Source organism: Kogia breviceps, chromosome 8, assembly GCF_026419965.1.
Source record: "Kogia breviceps isolate mKogBre1 chromosome 8, mKogBre1 haplotype 1, whole genome shotgun sequence".
NCBI lineage: Eukaryota > Metazoa > Chordata > Mammalia > Artiodactyla > Physeteridae > Kogia > Kogia breviceps.
The window spans coordinates 78,881,231-78,898,818 of NC_081317.1; positions in this window are offsets into that span (position 1 = coordinate 78,881,231).

Below are 17,588 nucleotides of genomic sequence, written 5' to 3' on the forward strand. Positions count from 1 at the left end.
AGATGTGGTCAATCCTGGTTGCATGCCAGTCCCTGAACGCATTTTGGAAGAATTTCTCTCTGTTTTGCCCTGCTTGTTTCTTCTTTATGTTGGAAATGTATCCTCAGAATGGGTCTGAGCTGATTTTCCCTGCTGGTTTTAGGCCGCTTTACACACACTTGATGCACTTACACAGAGATATCAAGACTTAGCTTTTAAGATGCTTACTAGTCGGATAGATACTTGTGCGATGAACAGGGTCTGGTGAGTCCAGTTGATTGAGCAAGGAGTAGGTCGTGTCCATTCCATATTCGGTTTTCGGAAGGGTATCTGTGCTCATTTCAAACTCGAGTTTTATGCGTCACCCCACCTCACCTTTCCCCTGAAGCAGGCATAAGTGTGTTTTCTAAAAGCGTGACTCTGTTCTGTTTGGGGATTCAGTGCATGGGGAGCGATTTTTACATTCCCTCGATAAGTGATATCATAAGTTTCTTTTTTTGTGGGACTTATTTCACTGAGGATGATCGTACCTAAATCCACTCAGGATGCTGCTACCAGCCTCATGACGTGGATTTCATGGCTGAGTGACACTCCATTGGACCTACGTAGCACCACTTCTGCACTTGTCCAATTGTCTTTGTCCACTTGTCCACTCGTCTTTGTCCACTTGGCTCTTTCCTGGGATATGAAACGTGTACCGGAGTGGAGGTTCTTGTCAAGACAGCAGCCCTCAACTTTGGGGTCCCTGTGTCTGGTTGATTTTTTCATTTTCCCAAGGTCAACGCCCATGTGTGGAAGTGCCCTATGCTCTGTGGTTCTGTGTTTTCCATGGTTTGGGAAAGAGGATACACTTGTGAAGATTGGCTGTTGGCCATTGACATCCCGCCCATCAGCTTAACAAGGCTCCCTTGACTCCGTGGGCTGTCCTGCCTTTCTGGTTTTTAGACTTTTTTCGCCTGGCCCTTTTGCCCCGGGGGGGGCGAGAGATTTCTTTTTAGTGCTGATTTGCTCTCCCAGGTTGCTTGGTTGGCCAAAAAGGGCGTATGCGTTTTTTCCTGAATATATTCAGGAAAAAACGCATACGCCCTTTTTGGCCAACCGCATCATTGTCCACGTTCTGGCGCTTTTCATGTGCTATCGGGGCCATTCCGATGTACCCGTTGACATCCGTTTCCTGCAGTTCTGCCTTGCGTTCAGCGCCTCTTCGTAGCCTGACCTCAATATATTTTGGGGCGATAGTTATCGTTTAGAAGTCTGCAGGTTTGGGAAGTGCAGTGCCCCTGAGCTCCATTTCCCAAGTCGCTTTTTTGTGAGTGGGACGCAACACGGCTGGATGGCTTCACGCCCTATTGTCGATCCGGGGTGGCAGGCTGAACCGCTGGTGAATTCTTCTTCGTGATGGGAAATGAGAGTGACATGTGCCCGACCAAACACCTCCAGCGAGTCTCTCATTGGTTCCCCCTCTTGCAGTTCATCCTGCGGACAAATTGCAGACGGTACGAAAGAGGCATGGAAAGGCGCCGAGTCTCCAAGTGGGGAGATTGTTAGTAAGGGGGCCTGAATGGAGAACACGAGCACCAGGAGATGAAAACTGAGGTGAGTTTCAGAAAGCTTTCCTGATCCCACGGTGTAGCATCCGCTGGGTTTCCAATGAGTGCTTTCGCTGTCGGAAGATTGCGTTGAACCTGGAGAGTTGGGACCCATGGAATGGGGAGCACGCAGGATTCCTTTCAAGGGTCTGCATTTGCTTTCCCAACCTCACCAATCGTCTCAGCCCCAAGAGTGTCCAGCCTTATGTCTTCTGCCGCTGGGGCTGTAGATGTGGTCAATCCTGGTTGCATGCCAGTCCCTGAACGCATTTTGGAAGAATTTCTCTCTGTTTTGCCCTGCTTGTTTCTTCTTTATGTTGGAAATGTATCCTCAGAATGGGTCTGAGCTGATTTTCCCTGCTGGTTTTAGGCCGCTTTACACACACTTGATGCACTTACACAGAGATATCAAGACTTAGCTTTGAAGATGCTTACTAGTCGGATAGATACTTGTGCGATGAAGAGGGTCTGGTGAGTCCAGTTGATTGAGCAAGGAGTAGGTCGTGTCCATTCCATATTCGGTTTTCGGAAGGGTATCTGTGCTCATTTCAAACTCGAGTTTTATGCGTCACCCCACCTCACCTTTTCCCTGAAGCAGGCATAAGTGTGTTTTCTAAAAGCGTGACTCTGTTCTGTTTGGGGATTCAGTGCATGGGGAGCGATTTTTACATTCCCTCGATAAGTGATATCATAAGTTTCTTTTTTTGTGGGACTTATTTCACTGAGGATGATCGTACCTAAATCCACTCAGGATGCTGCTACCAGCCTCATGACGTGGATTTCATGGCTGAGTGACACTCCATTGGACCTACGTAGCACCACTTGTCCACTTGTCCACTTGTCTTTGTCCACTTGTCCACTCGTCTTTGTCCACTTGGCTCTTTCCTGGGATATGAAACGTGTACCGGAGTGGAGGTTCTTGTCAAGACAGCAGCCCTCAACTTTGGGGTCCCTGTGTCTGGTTGATTTTTTCATTTTCCCAAGGTCAACGCCCATGTGTGGAAGTGCCCTATGCTCTGTGGTTCTGTGTTTTACATGGTTTGGGAAAGAGGATACACTTGTGAAGATTGGCTGTTGGCCATTGACATCCCGCCCATCAGCTTAACAAGGCTCCCTTGACTCCGTGGGCTGTCCTGCCTTTCTGGTTTTTAGACTTTTTTCGCCTGGCCCTTTTGCCCCGGGGGGGGCGAGAGATTTCTTTGTAGTGCTGATTTGCTCTCCCAGGTTGCTTGGTTGGCCAAAAAGGGCGTATGCGTTTTTTCCTGAATATATTCAGGAAAAAACGCATACGCCCTTTTTGGCCAACCGCATCATTGTCCACGTTCTGGCGCTTTTCATGTGCTATCGGGGCCATTCCGATGTACCCGTTGACATCCGTTTCCTGCAGTTCTGCCTTGCGTTCAGCGCCTCTTCGTAGCCTGACCTCAATATATTTTGGGGCGATAGTTATCGTTTAGAAGTCTGCAGGTTTGGGAAGTGCAGTGCCCCTGAGCTCCATTTCCCAAGTCGCTTTTTTGTGAGTGGGACGCAACACGGCTGGATGGCTTCACGCCCTATTGTCGATCCGGGGTGGCAGGCTGAACCGCTGGTGAATTCTTCTTCTTGATGGGAAATGAGAGTGACATGTGCCCGACCAAACACCTCCAGCGAGTCTCTCATTGGTTCCCCCTCTTGCAGTTCATCCTGCGGACAAATTGCAGACGGTACGAAAGAGGCATGGAAAGGCGCCGAGTCTCCAAGTGGGGAGATTGTTAGTAAGGGGGCCTGAATGGAGAACACGAGCACCAGGGGATGAAAACTGAGGTGAGTTTCAGAAAGCTTTCCCGATCCCACGGTGTAGCATCCGCTGGGTTTCCAATGAGTGCTTTCGCTGTCGGAAGATTGCGTTGAACCTGGAGAGTTGGGACCCATGGAATGGGGAGCACGCAGGATTCCTTTCAAGGGTCTGCATTTGCTTTCCCAACCTCACCAATCGTCTCAGCCCCAAGAGTGTCCAGCCTTATGTCTTCTGCCGCTGGGGCTGTAGATGTGGTCAATCCTGGTTGCATGCCAGTCCCTGAACGCATTTTGGAAGAATTTCTCTCTGTTTTGCCCTGCTTGTTTCTTCTTTATGTTGGAAATGTATCCTCAGAATGGGTCTGAGCTGATTTTCCCTGCTGGTTTTAGGCCGCTTTACACACACTTGATGCACTTACACAGAGATATCAAGACTTAGCTTTGAAGATGCTTACTAGTCGGATAGATACTTGTGCGATGAACAGGGTCTGGTGAGTCCAGTTGATTGAGCAAGGAGTAGGTCGTGTCCATTCCATATTCGGTTTTCGGAAGGGTATCTGTGCTCATTTCAAACTCGAGTTTTATGCGTCACCCCACCTCACCTTTCCCCTGAAGCAGGCATAAGTGTGTTTTCTAAAAGCGTGACTCTGTTCTGTTTGGGGATTCAGTGCATGGGGAGCGATTTTTACATTCCCTCGATAAGTGATATCATAAGTTTCTTTTTTTGTGGGACTTATTTCACTGAGGATGATCGTACCTAAATCCACTCAGGATGCTGCTACCAGCCTCATGACGTGGATTTCATGGCTGAGTGACACTCCATTGGACCTACGTAGCACCACTTGTCCACTTGTCCACTTGTCTTTGTCCACTTGTCCACTTGGCTCTTTCCTGGGATATGAAACGTGTACCGGAGTGGAGGTTCTTGTCAAGACAGCAGCCCTCAACTTTGGGGTCCCTGTGTCTGGTTGATTTTTTCATTTTCCCAAGGTCAACGCCCATGTGTGGAAGTGCCCTATGCTCTGTGGTTCTGTGTTTTACATGGTTTGGGAAAGAGGATACACTTGTGAAGATTGGCTGTTGGCCATTGACATCCCGCCCATCAGCTTAACAAGGCTCCCTTGACTCCGTGGGCTGTCCTGCCTTTCTGGTTTTTAGACTTTTTTCGCCTAGCCCTTTTGCCCCGGGGGGGGGCGAGAGATTTCTTTGTAGTGCTGATTTGCTCTCCCAGGTTGCTTGGTTGGCCAAAAAGGGCGTATGCGTTTTTTCCTGAATATATTCAGGAAAAAACGCATACGCCCTTTTTGGCCAACCGCATCATTGTCCACGTTCTGGCGCTTTTCATGTGCTATCGGGGCCATTCCGATGTACCCGTTGACATCCGTTTCCTGCAGTTCTGCCTTGCGTTCAGCACCTCTTCGTAGCCTGACCTCAATATATTTTGGGGCGATAGTTATCGTTTAGAACTCTGCAGGTTTGGGAAGTGCAGTGCCCCTGAGCTCCATTTCCCAAGTCGCTTTTTTGTGAGTGGGACGCAACACGGCTGGATGGCTTCACGCCCTATTGTCGATCCGGGGTGGCAGGCTGAACCGCTGGTGAATTATTCTTCGTGATGGGAAATGAGAATGACATGTGCCCGACCAAACACCTCCAGCGAGTCTCTCATTGGTTCCCCCTCTTGCAGTTCATCCTGCGGACAAATTGCAGACGGTACGAAAGAGGCATGGAAAGGCGCCGAGTCTCCAAGTGGGGAGATTGTTAGTAAGGGGGCCTGAATGGAGAACACGAGCACCAGGAGATGAAAACTGAGGTGAGTTTCAGAAAGCTTTCCCGATCCCACGGTGTAGCAACCGCTGGGTTTCCAATGAGTGCTTTCGCTGTCGGAAGATTGCGTTGAACCTGGAGAGTGGGGACCCATGGAATGGGGAGCACGCAGGATTCCTTTCAAGGGTCTGCATTTGCTTTCCCAACCTCACGAATCGTCTCAGCCCCAAGAGTGTCCAGCCTTATGTCTTCTGCCGCTGGGGCTGTAGATGTGGTCAATCCTGGTTGCATGCCAGTCCCTGAACGCATTTTGGAAGAATTTCTCTCTGTTTTGCCCTGCTTGTTTCTTCTTTATGTTGGAAATGTATCCTCAGAATGGGTCTGAGCTGATTTTCCCTGCTGGTTTTAGGCCGCTTTACACACACTTGATGCACTTACACAGAGATATCAAGACTTAGCTTTGAAGATGCTTACTAGTCGGATAGATACTTGTGCGATGAACAGGGTCTGGTGAGTCCAGTTGATTGAGCAAGGAGTAGGTCGTGTCCATTCCATATTCGGTTTTCGGAAGGGTATCTGTGCTCATTTCAAACTCGAGTTTTATGCGTCACCCCACCTCACCTTTCCCCTGAAGCAGGCATAAGTGTGTTTTCTAAAAGCGTGACTCTGTTCTGTTTGGGGATTCAGTGCATGGGGAGCGATTTTTACATTCCCTCGATAAGTGATATCATAAGTTTCTTTTTTTGTGGGACTTATTTCACTGAGGATGATCGTACCTAAATCCACTCAGGATGCTGCTACCAGCCTCATGACGTGGATTTCATGGCTGAGTGACACTCCATTGGACCTACGTAGCACCACTTGTCCACTTGTCCACTTGTCTTTGTCCACTTGTCCACTCGTCTTTGTCCACTTGGCTCTTTCCTGGGATATGAAACGTGTACCGGAGTGGAGGTTCTTGTCAAGACAGCAGCCCTCAACTTTGGGGTCCCTGTGTCTGGTTGATTTTTTCATTTTCCCAAGGTCAACGCCCATGTGTGGAAGTGCCCTATGCTCTGTGGTTCTGTGTTTTACATGGTTTGGGAAAGAGGATACACTTGTGAAGATTGGCTGTTGGCCATTGACATCCCGCCCATCAGCTTAACAAGGCTCCCTTGACTCCGTGGGCTGTCCTGCCTTTCTGGTTTTTAGACTTTTTTCGCCTGGCCCTTTTGCCCCGGGGGGGGGGGGCGAGAGATTTCTTTGTAGTGCTGATTTGCTCTCCCAGGTTGCTTGGTTGGCCAAAAAGGGCGTATGCGTTTTTTCCTGAATATATTCAGGAAAAAACGCATACGCCCTTTTTGGCCAACCGCATCATTGTCCACGTTCTGGCGCTTTTCATGTGCTATCGGGGTCATTCCGATGTAGCCGTTGACATCCGTTTCCTGCAGTTCTGCCTTGCGTTCAACGCCTCTTCGTAGCCTGACCTCAATATATTTTGGGGCGATAGTTATCGTTTAGAACTCTGCAGGTTTGGGAAGTGCAGTGCCCCTGAGCTCCATTTCCCAAGTCGCTTTTTTGGGAGTGGGACGCAACACGGCTGGATGGCTTCACGCCCTATTGTCGATCCGGGGTGGCAGGCTGAACCGCTGGTGAATTATTCTTCGTGATGGGAAATGAGAGTGACATGTGCCCGACCAAACACCTCCAGCGAGTCTCTCATTGGTTCCCCCTCTTGCAGTTCATCCTGCGGACAAATTGCAGACGGTACGAAAGAGGCATGGAAAGGCGCCGAGTCTCCAAGTGGGGAGATTGTTAGTAAGGGGGCCTGAATGGAGAACACGAGCACCAGGAGATGAAAACTGAGGTGAGTTTCAGAAAGCTTTCCCGATCCCACGGTGTAGCAACCGCTGGGTTTCCAATGAGTGCTTTCGCTGTCGGAAGATTGCGTTGAACCTGGAGAGTGGGGACCCATGGAATGGGGAGCACGCAGGATTCCTTTCAAGGGTCTGCATTTGCTTTCCCAACCTCACGAATCGTCTCAGCCCCAAGAGTGTCCAGCCTTATGTCTTCTGCCGCTGGGGCTGTAGATGTGGTCAATCCTGGTTGCATGCCAGTCCCTGAACGCATTTTGGAAGAATTTCTCTCTGTTTTGCCCTGCTTGTTTCTTCTTTATGTTGGAAATGTATCCTCAGAATGGGTCTGAGCTGATTTTCCCTGCTGGTTTTAGGCCGCTTTACACACACTTGATGCACTTACACAGAGATATCAAGACTTAGCTTTTAAGATGCTTACTAGTCGGATAGATACTTGTGCGATGAACAGGGTCTGGTGAGTCCAGTTGATTGAGCAAGGAGTAGGTCGTGTCCATTCCATATTCGGTTTTCGGAAGGGTATCTGTGCTCATTTCAAACTCGAGTTTTATGCGTCACCCCACCTCACCTTTCCCCTGAAGCAGGCATAAGTGTGTTTTCTAAAAGCGTGACTCTGTTCTGTTTGGGGATTCAGTGCATGGGGAGCGATTTTTACATTCCCTCGATAAGTGATATCATAAGTTTCTTTTTTTGTGGGACTTATTTCACTGAGGATGATCGTACCTAAATCCACTCAGGATGCTGCTACCAGCCTCATGACGTGGATTTCATGGCTGAGTGACACTCCATTGGACCTACGTAGCACCACTTCTGCACTTGTCCAATTGTCTTTGTCCACTTGTCCACTCGTCTTTGTCCACTTGGCTCTTTCCTGGGATATGAAACGTGTACCGGAGTGGAGGTTCTTGTCAAGACAGCAGCCCTCAACTTTGGGGTCCCTGTGTCTGGTTGATTTTTTCATTTTCCCAAGGTCAACGCCCATGTGTGGAAGTGCCCTATGCTCTGTGGTTCTGTGTTTTCCATGGTTTGGGAAAGAGGATACACTTGTGAAGATTGGCTGTTGGCCATTGACATCCCGCCCATCAGCTTAACAAGGCTCCCTTGACTCCGTGGGCTGTCCTGCCTTTCTGGTTTTTAGACTTTTTTCGCCTGGCCCTTTTGCCCCGGGGGGGGCGAGAGATTTCTTTTTAGTGCTGATTTGCTCTCCCAGGTTGCTTGGTTGGCCAAAAAGGGCGTATGCGTTTTTTCCTGAATATATTCAGGAAAAAACGCATACGCCCTTTTTGGCCAACCGCATCATTGTCCACGTTCTGGCGCTTTTCATGTGCTATCGGGGCCATTCCGATGTACCCGTTGACATCCGTTTCCTGCAGTTCTGCCTTGCGTTCAGCGCCTCTTCGTAGCCTGACCTCAATATATTTTGGGGCGATAGTTATCGTTTAGAAGTCTGCAGGTTTGGGAAGTGCAGTGCCCCTGAGCTCCATTTCCCAAGTCGCTTTTTTGTGAGTGGGACGCAACACGGCTGGATGGCTTCACGCCCTATTGTCGATCCGGGGTGGCAGGCTGAACCGCTGGTGAATTCTTCTTCGTGATGGGAAATGAGAGTGACATGTGCCCGACCAAACACCTCCAGCGAGTCTCTCATTGGTTCCCCCTCTTGCAGTTCATCCTGCGGACAAATTGCAGACGGTACGAAAGAGGCATGGAAAGGCGCCGAGTCTCCAAGTGGGGAGATTGTTAGTAAGGGGGCCTGAATGGAGAACACGAGCACCAGGAGATGAAAACTGAGGTGAGTTTCAGAAAGCTTTCCTGATCCCACGGTGTAGCATCCGCTGGGTTTCCAATGAGTGCTTTCGCTGTCGGAAGATTGCGTTGAACCTGGAGAGTTGGGACCCATGGAATGGGGAGCACGCAGGATTCCTTTCAAGGGTCTGCATTTGCTTTCCCAACCTCACCAATCGTCTCAGCCCCAAGAGTGTCCAGCCTTATGTCTTCTGCCGCTGGGGCTGTAGATGTGGTCAATCCTGGTTGCATGCCAGTCCCTGAACGCATTTTGGAAGAATTTCTCTCTGTTTTGCCCTGCTTGTTTCTTCTTTATGTTGGAAATGTATCCTCAGAATGGGTCTGAGCTGATTTTCCCTGCTGGTTTTAGGCCGCTTTACACACACTTGATGCACTTACACAGAGATATCAAGACTTAGCTTTGAAGATGCTTACTAGTCGGATAGATACTTGTGCGATGAAGAGGGTCTGGTGAGTCCAGTTGATTGAGCAAGGAGTAGGTCGTGTCCATTCCATATTCGGTTTTCGGAAGGGTATCTGTGCTCATTTCAAACTCGAGTTTTATGCGTCACCCCACCTCACCTTTTCCCTGAAGCAGGCATAAGTGTGTTTTCTAAAAGCGTGACTCTGTTCTGTTTGGGGATTCAGTGCATGGGGAGCGATTTTTACATTCCCTCGATAAGTGATATCATAAGTTTCTTTTTTTGTGGGACTTATTTCACTGAGGATGATCGTACCTAAATCCACTCAGGATGCTGCTACCAGCCTCATGACGTGGATTTCATGGCTGAGTGACACTCCATTGGACCTACGTAGCACCACTTGTCCACTTGTCCACTTGTCTTTGTCCACTTGTCCACTCGTCTTTGTCCACTTGGCTCTTTCCTGGGATATGAAACGTGTACCGGAGTGGAGGTTCTTGTCAAGACAGCAGCCCTCAACTTTGGGGTCCCTGTGTCTGGTTGATTTTTTCATTTTCCCAAGGTCAACGCCCATGTGTGGAAGTGCCCTATGCTCTGTGGTTCTGTGTTTTACATGGTTTGGGAAAGAGGATACACTTGTGAAGATTGGCTGTTGGCCATTGACATCCCGCCCATCAGCTTAACAAGGCTCCCTTGACTCCGTGGGCTGTCCTGCCTTTCTGGTTTTTAGACTTTTTTCGCCTAGCCCTTTTGCCCCGGGGGGGGGCGAGAGATTTCTTTGTAGTGCTGATTTGCTCTCCCAGGTTGCTTGGTTGGCCAAAAAGGGCGTATGCGTTTTTTCCTGAATATATTCAGGAAAAAACGCATACGCCCTTTTTGGCCAACCGCATCATTGTCCACGTTCTGGCGCTTTTCATGTGCTATCGGGGCCATTCCGATGTACCCGTTGACATCCGTTTCCTGCAGTTCTGCCTTGCGTTCAGCGCCTCTTCGTAGCCTGACCTCAATATATTTTGGGGCGATAGTTATCGTTTAGAAGTCTGCAGGTTTGGGAAGTGCAGTGCCCCTGAGCTCCATTTCCCAAGTCGCTTTTTTGGGAGTGGGACGCAACACGGCTGGATGGCTTCACGCCCTATTGTCGATCCGGGGTGGCAGGCTGAACCGCTGGTGAATTATTCTTCGTGATGGGAAATGAGAATGACATGTGCCCGACCAAACACCTCCAGCGAGTCTCTCATTGGTTCCCCCTCTTGCAGTTCATCCTGCGGACAAATTGCAGACGGTACGAAAGAGGCATGGAAAGGCGCCGAGTCTCCAAGTGGGGAGATTGTTAGTAAGGGGGCCTGAATGGAGAACACGAGCACCAGGAGATGAAAACTGAGGTGAGTTTCAGAAAGCTTTCCCGATCCCACGGTGTAGCAACCGCTGGGTTTCCAATGAGTGCTTTCGCTGTCGGAAGATTGCGTTGAACCTGGAGAGTGGGGACCCATGGAATGGGGAGCACGCAGGATTCCTTTCAAGGGTCTGCATTTGCTTTCCCAACCTCACGAATCGTCTCAGCCCCAAGAGTGTCCAGCCTTATGTCTTCTGCCGCTGGGGCTGTAGATGTGGTCAATCCTGGTTGCATGCCAGTCCCTGAACGCATTTTGGAAGAATTTCTCTCTGTTTTGCCCTGCTTGTTTCTTCTTTATGTTGGAAATGTATCCTCAGAATGGGTCTGAGCTGATTTTCCCTGCTGGTTTTAGGCCGCTTTACACACACTTGATGCACTTACACAGAGATATCAAGACTTAGCTTTGAAGATGCTTACTAGTCGGATAGATACTTGTGCGATGAACAGGGTCTGGTGAGTCCAGTTGATTGAGCAAGGAGTAGGTCGTGTCCATTCCATATTCGGTTTTCGGAAGGGTATCTGTGCTCATTTCAAACTCGAGTTTTATGCGTCACCCCACCTCACCTTTCCCCTGAAGCAGGCATAAGTGTGTTTTCTAAAAGCGTGACTCTGTTCTGTTTGGGGATTCAGTGCATGGGGAGCGATTTTTACATTCCCTCGATAAGTGATATCATAAGTTTCTTTTTTTGTGGGACTTATTTCACTGAGGATGATCGTACCTAAATCCACTCAGGATGCTGCTACCAGCCTCATGACGTGGATTTCATGGCTGAGTGACACTCCATTGGACCTACGTAGCACCACTTGTCCACTTGTCCACTTGTCTTTGTCCACTTGTCCACTCGTCTTTGTCCACTTGGCTCTTTCCTGGGATATGAAACGTGTACCGGAGTGGAGGTTCTTGTCAAGACAGCAGCCCTCAACTTTGGGGTCCCTGTGTCTGGTTGATTTTTTCATTTTCCCAAGGTCAACGCCCATGTGTGGAAGTGCCCTATGCTCTGTGGTTCTGTGTTTTACATGGTTTGGGAAAGAGGATACACTTGTGAAGATTGGCTGTTGGCCATTGACATCCCGCCCATCAGCTTAAGAAGGCTCCCTTGACTCCGTGGCCTGTCCTGCCTTTCTGGTTTTTAGACTTTTTTCGCCTGGCCCTTTTGCCCCGGGGGGGGCGAGAGATTTCTTTGTAGTGCTGATTTGCTCTCCCAGGTTGCTTGGTTGGCCAAAAAGGGCGTATGCGTTTTTTCCTGAATATATTCAGGAAAAAACGCATACGCCCTTTTTGGCCAACCGCATCATTGTCCACGTTCTGGCGCTTTTCATGTGCTATCGGGGCCATTCCGATGTAGCCGTTGACATCCGTTTCCTGCAATTCTGCCTTGCGTTCAACGCCTCTTCGTAGCCTGACCTCAATATATTTTGGGGCGATAGTTATCGTTTAGAACTCTGCAGGTTTGGGAAGTGCAGTGCCCCTGAGCTCCATTTCCCAAGTCGCTTTTTTGGGAGTGGGACGCAACACGGCTGGATGGCTTCACGTCCTATTTTCGATCTGGGGTGGCAGGCTGAACCGCTGGTGAATTCTTCTTCGTGATGGGAAATGAGAGTGACATGTGCCCGACCAAACACCTCCAGCGAGTCTCTCATTGGTTCCCCCTCTTGCAGTTCATCCTGCGGACAAATTGCAGACGGTACGAAAGAGGCATGGAAAGGCGCCGAGTCTCCAAGTGGGGAGATTGTTAGTAAGGGGGCCTGAATGGAGAACACGAGCACCAGGAGATGAAAACTGAGGTGAGTTTCAGAAAGCTTTCCCGATTCCACGGTGTAGCATCCGCTGGGTTTCCAATGAGTGCTTTCGCTGTCGGAAGATTGCGTTGAACCTGGAGAGTTGGGACCCATGGAATGGGGAGCACGCAGGATTCCTTTCAAGGGTCTGCATTTGCTTTCCCAACCTCACCAATCGTCTCAGCCCCAAGAGTGTCCAGCCTTATGTCTTCTGCCGCTGGGGCTGTAGATGTGGTCAATCCTGGTTGCATGCCAGTCCCTGAACGCATTTTGGAAGAATTTCTCTCTGTTTTGCCCTGCTTGTTTCTTCTTTATGTTGGAAATGTATCCTCAGAATGGGTCTGAGCTGATTTTCCCTGCTGGTTTTAGGCCGCTTTACACACACTTGATGCACTTACACAGAGATATCAAGACTTAGCTTTGAAGATGCTTACTAGTCGGATAGATACTTGTGCGATGAACAGGGTCTGGTGAGTCCAGTTGATTGAGCAAGGAGTAGGTCGTGTCCATTCCATATTCGGTTTTCGGAAGGGTATCTGTGCTCATTTCAAACTCGAGTTTTATGCGTCACCCCACCTCACCTTTCCCCTGAAGCAGGCATAAGTGTGTTTTCTAAAAGCGTGACTCTGTTCTGTTTGGGGATTCAGTGCATGGGGAGCGATTTTTACATTCCCTCGATAAGTGATATCATAAGTTTCTTTTTTTGTGGGACTTATTTCACTGAGGATGATCGTACCTAAATCCACTCAGGATGCTGCTACCAGCCTCATGACGTGGATTTCATGGCTGAGTGACACTCCATTGGACCTACGTAGCACCACTTCTGCACTTGTCCACTTGTCCACTCGTCTTTGTCCACTTGGCTCTTTCCTGGGATATGAAACGTGTACCGGAGTGGAGGTTCTTGTCAAGACAGCAGCCCTCAACTTTGGGGTCCCTGTGTCTGGTTGATTTTTTCATTTTCCCAAGGTCAACGCCCATGTGTGGAAGTGCCCTATGCTCTGTGGTTCTGTGTTTTACATGGTTTGGGAAAGAGGATACACTTGTGAAGATTGGCTGTTGGCCATTGACATCCCGCCCATCAGCTTAACAAGGCTCCCTTGACTCCGTGGGCTGTCCTGCCTTTCTGGTTTTTAGACTTTTTTCGCCTGGCCCTTTTGCCCCGGAGGGGGGGGCGAGAGATTTCTTTGTAGTGCTGATTTGCTCTCCCAGGTTGCTTGGTTGGCCAAAAAGGGCGTATGCGTTTTTTCCTGAATATATTCAGGAAAAAACGCATACGCCCTTTTTGGCCAACCGCATCATTGTCCACGTTCTGGCGCTTTTCATGTGCTATCGGGGCCATTTCGATGTACCCGTTGACATCCGTTTCCTGCAGTTCTGCCTTGCGTTCAGCGCCTCTTCGTAGCCTGACCTCAATATATTTTGGGGCGATAGTTATCGTTTAGAACTCTGCAGGTTTGGGAAGTGCAGTGCCCCTGAGCTCCATTTCCCAAGTCGCTTTTTTGTGAGTGGGACGCAACACGGCTGGATGGCTTCACGCCCTATTGTCGATCCGGGGTGGCAGGCTGAACCGCTGGTGAATTCTTCTTCGTGATGGGAAATGAGAGTGACATGTGCCCGACCAAACACCTCCAGCGAGTCTCTCATTGGTTCCCCCTCTTGCAGTTCATCCTGCGGACAAATTGCAGACGGTACGAAAGAGGCATGGAAAGGCGCCGAGTCTCCACGTGGGGAGATTGTTAGTAAGGGGGCCTGAATGGAGAACACGAGCACCAGGAGATGAAAACTGAGGTGAGTTTCAGAAAGCTTTCCCGATTCCACGGTGTAGCATCCGCTGGGTTTCCAATGAGTGCTTTCGCTGTCGGAAGATTGCGTTGAACCTGGAGAGTTGGGAACCATGGAATGGGGAGCACGCAGGATTCCTTTCAAGGGTCTGCATTTGCTTTCCCAACCTCACCAATCGTCTCAGCCCCAAGAGTGTCCAGCCTTATGTCTTCTGCCGCTGGGGCTGTAGATGTGGTCAATCCTGGTTGCATGCCAGTCCCTGAACGCATTTTGGAAGAATTTCTCTCTGTTTTGCCCTGCTTGTTTCTTCTTTATGTTGGAAATGTATCCTCAGAATGGGTCTGAGCTGATTTTCCCTGCTGGTTTTAGGCCGCTTTACACACACTTGATGCACTTACACAGAGATATCAAGACTTAGCTTTTAAGATGCTTACTAGTCGGATAGATACTTGTGCGATGAACAGGGTCTGGTGAGTCCAGTTGATTGAGCAAGGAGTAGGTCGTGTCCATTCCATATTCGGTTTTCGGAAGGGTATCTGTGCTCATTTCAAACTCGAGTTTTATGCGTCACCCCACCTCACCTTTCCCCTGAAGCAGGCATAAGTGTGTTTTCTAAAAGCGTGACTCTGTTCTGTTTGGGGATTCAGTGCATGGGGAGCGATTTTTACATTCCCTCGATAAGTGATATCATAAGTTTCTTTTTTTGTGGGACTTATTTCACTGAGGATGATCGTACCTAAATCCACTCAGGATGCTGCTACCAGCCTCATGACGTGGATTTCATGGCTGAGTGACACTCCATTGGACCTACGTAGCACCACTTGTCCACTTGTCCACTTGTCTTTGTCCACTTGTCCACTCGTCTTTGTCCACTTGGCTCTTTCCTGGGATATAAAACGTGTACCGGAGTGGAGGTTCTTGTCAAGACAGCAGCCCTCAACTTTGGGGTCCCTGTGTCTGGTTGATTTTTTCATTTTCCCAAGGTCAACGCCCATGTGTGGAAGTGCCCTATGCTCTGTGGTTCTGTGTTTTACATGGTTTGGGAAAGAGGATACACTTGTGAAGATTGGCTGTTGGCCATTGACATCCCGCCCATCAGCTTAACAAGGCTCCCTTGACTCCGTGGGCTGTCCTGCCTTTCTGGTTTTTAGACTTTTTTCGCCTGGCCCTTTTGCCCCGGGGGGGGGGGGGGCGAGAGATTTCTTTGTAGTGCTGATTTGCTCTCCCAGGTTGCTTGGTTGGCCAAAAAGGGCGTATGCGTTTTTTCCTGAATATATTCAGGAAAAAACGCATACGCCCTTTTTGGCCAACCGCATCATTGTCCACGTTCTGGCGCTTTTCATGTGCTATCGGGGTCATTCCGATGTAGCCGTTGACATCCGTTTCCTGCAGTTCTGCCTTGCGTTCAACGCCTCTTCGTAGCCTGACCTCAATATATTTTGGGGCGATAGTTATCGTTTAGAACTCTGCAGGTTTGGGAAGTGCAGTGCCCCTGAGCTCCATTTCCCAAGTCGCTTTTTTGGGAGTGGGACGCAACACGGCTGGATGGCTTCACGCCCTATTGTCGATCCGGGGTGGCAGGCTGAACCGCTGGTGAATTATTCTTCGTGATGGGAAATGAGAGTGACATGTGCCCGACCAAACACCTCCAGCGAGTCTCTCATTGGTTCCCCCTCTTGCAGTTCATCCTGCGGACAAATTGCAGACGGTACGAAAGAGGCATGGAAAGGCGCCGAGTCTCCAAGTGGGGAGATTGTTAGTAAGGGGGCCTGAATGGAGAACACGAGCACCAGGAGATGAAAACTGAGGTGAGTTTCAGAAAGCTTTCCCGATCCCACGGTGTAGCAACCGCTGGGTTTCCAATGAGTGCTTTCGCTGTCGGAAGATTGCGTTGAACCTGGAGAGTGGGGACCCATGGAATGGGGAGCACGCAGGATTCCTTTCAAGGGTCTGCATTTGCTTTCCCAACCTCACGAATCGTCTCAGCCCCAAGAGTGTCCAGCCTTATGTCTTCTGCCGCTGGGGCTGTAGATGTGGTCAATCCTGGTTGCATGCCAGTCCCTGAACGCATTTTGGAAGAATTTCTCTCTGTTTTGCCCTGCTTGTTTCTTCTTTATGTTGGAAATGTATCCTCAGAATGGGTCTGAGCTGATTTTCCCTGCTGGTTTTAGGCCGCTTTACACACACTTGATGCACTTACACAGAGATATCAAGACTTAGCTTTTAAGATGCTTACTAGTCGGATAGATACTTGTGCGATGAACAGGGTCTGGTGAGTCCAGTTGATTGAGCAAGGAGTAGGTCGTGTCCATTCCATATTCGGTTTTCGGAAGGGTATCTGTGCTCATTTCAAACTCGAGTTTTATGCGTCACCCCACCTCACCTTTCCCCTGAAGCAGGCATAAGTGTGTTTTCTAAAAGCGTGACTCTGTTCTGTTTGGGGATTCAGTGCATGGGGAGCGATTTTTACATTCCCTCGATAAGTGATATCATAAGTTTCTTTTTTTGTGGGACTTATTTCACTGAGGATGATCGTACCTAAATCCACTCAGGATGCTGCTACCAGCCTCATGACGTGGATTTCATGGCTGAGTGACACTCCATTGGACCTACGTAGCACCACTTGTCCACTTGTCCACTTGTCTTTGTCCACTTGTCCACTCGTCTTTGTCCACTTGGCTCTTTCCTGGGATATGAAACGTGTACCGGAGTGGAGGTTCTTGTCAAGACAGCATTCCTCAACTTTGGGGTCCCTGTGTCTGGTTGATTTTTTCATTTTCCCAAGGTCAACGCCCATGTGTGGAAGTGCCCTATGCTCTGTGGTTCTGTGTTTTCCATGGTTTGGGAAAGAGGATACACTTGTGAAGATTGGCTGTTGGCCATTGACATCCCGCCCATCAGCTTAACAAGGCTCCCTTGACTCCGTGGGCTGTCCTGCCTTTCTGGTTTTTAGACTTTTTTCGCCTGGCCCTTTTGCCCCGGGGGGGGGCGAGAGATTTCTTTTTAGTGCTGATTTGCTCTCCCAGGTTGCTTGGTTGGCCAAAAAGGGCGTATGCGTTTTTTCCTGAATATATTCAGGAAAAAACGCATACGCCCTTTTTGGCCAACCGCATCATTGTCCACGTTCTGGCGCTTTTCATGTGCTATCGGGGCCATTCCGATGTACCCGTTGACATCCGTTTCCTGCAGTTCTGCCTTGCGTTCAGCGCCTCTTCGTAGCCTGACCTCAATATATTTTGGGGCGATAGTTATCGTTTAGAAGTCTGCAGGTTTGGGAAGTGCAGTGCCCCTGAGCTCCATTTCCCAAGTCGCTTTTTTGTGAGTGGGACGCAACACGGCTGGATGGCTTCACGCCCTATTGTCGATCCGGGGTGGCAGGCTGAACCGCTGGTGAATTCTTCTTCGTGATGGGAAATGAGAGTGACATGTGCCCGACCAAACACCTCCAGCGAGTCTCTCATTGGTT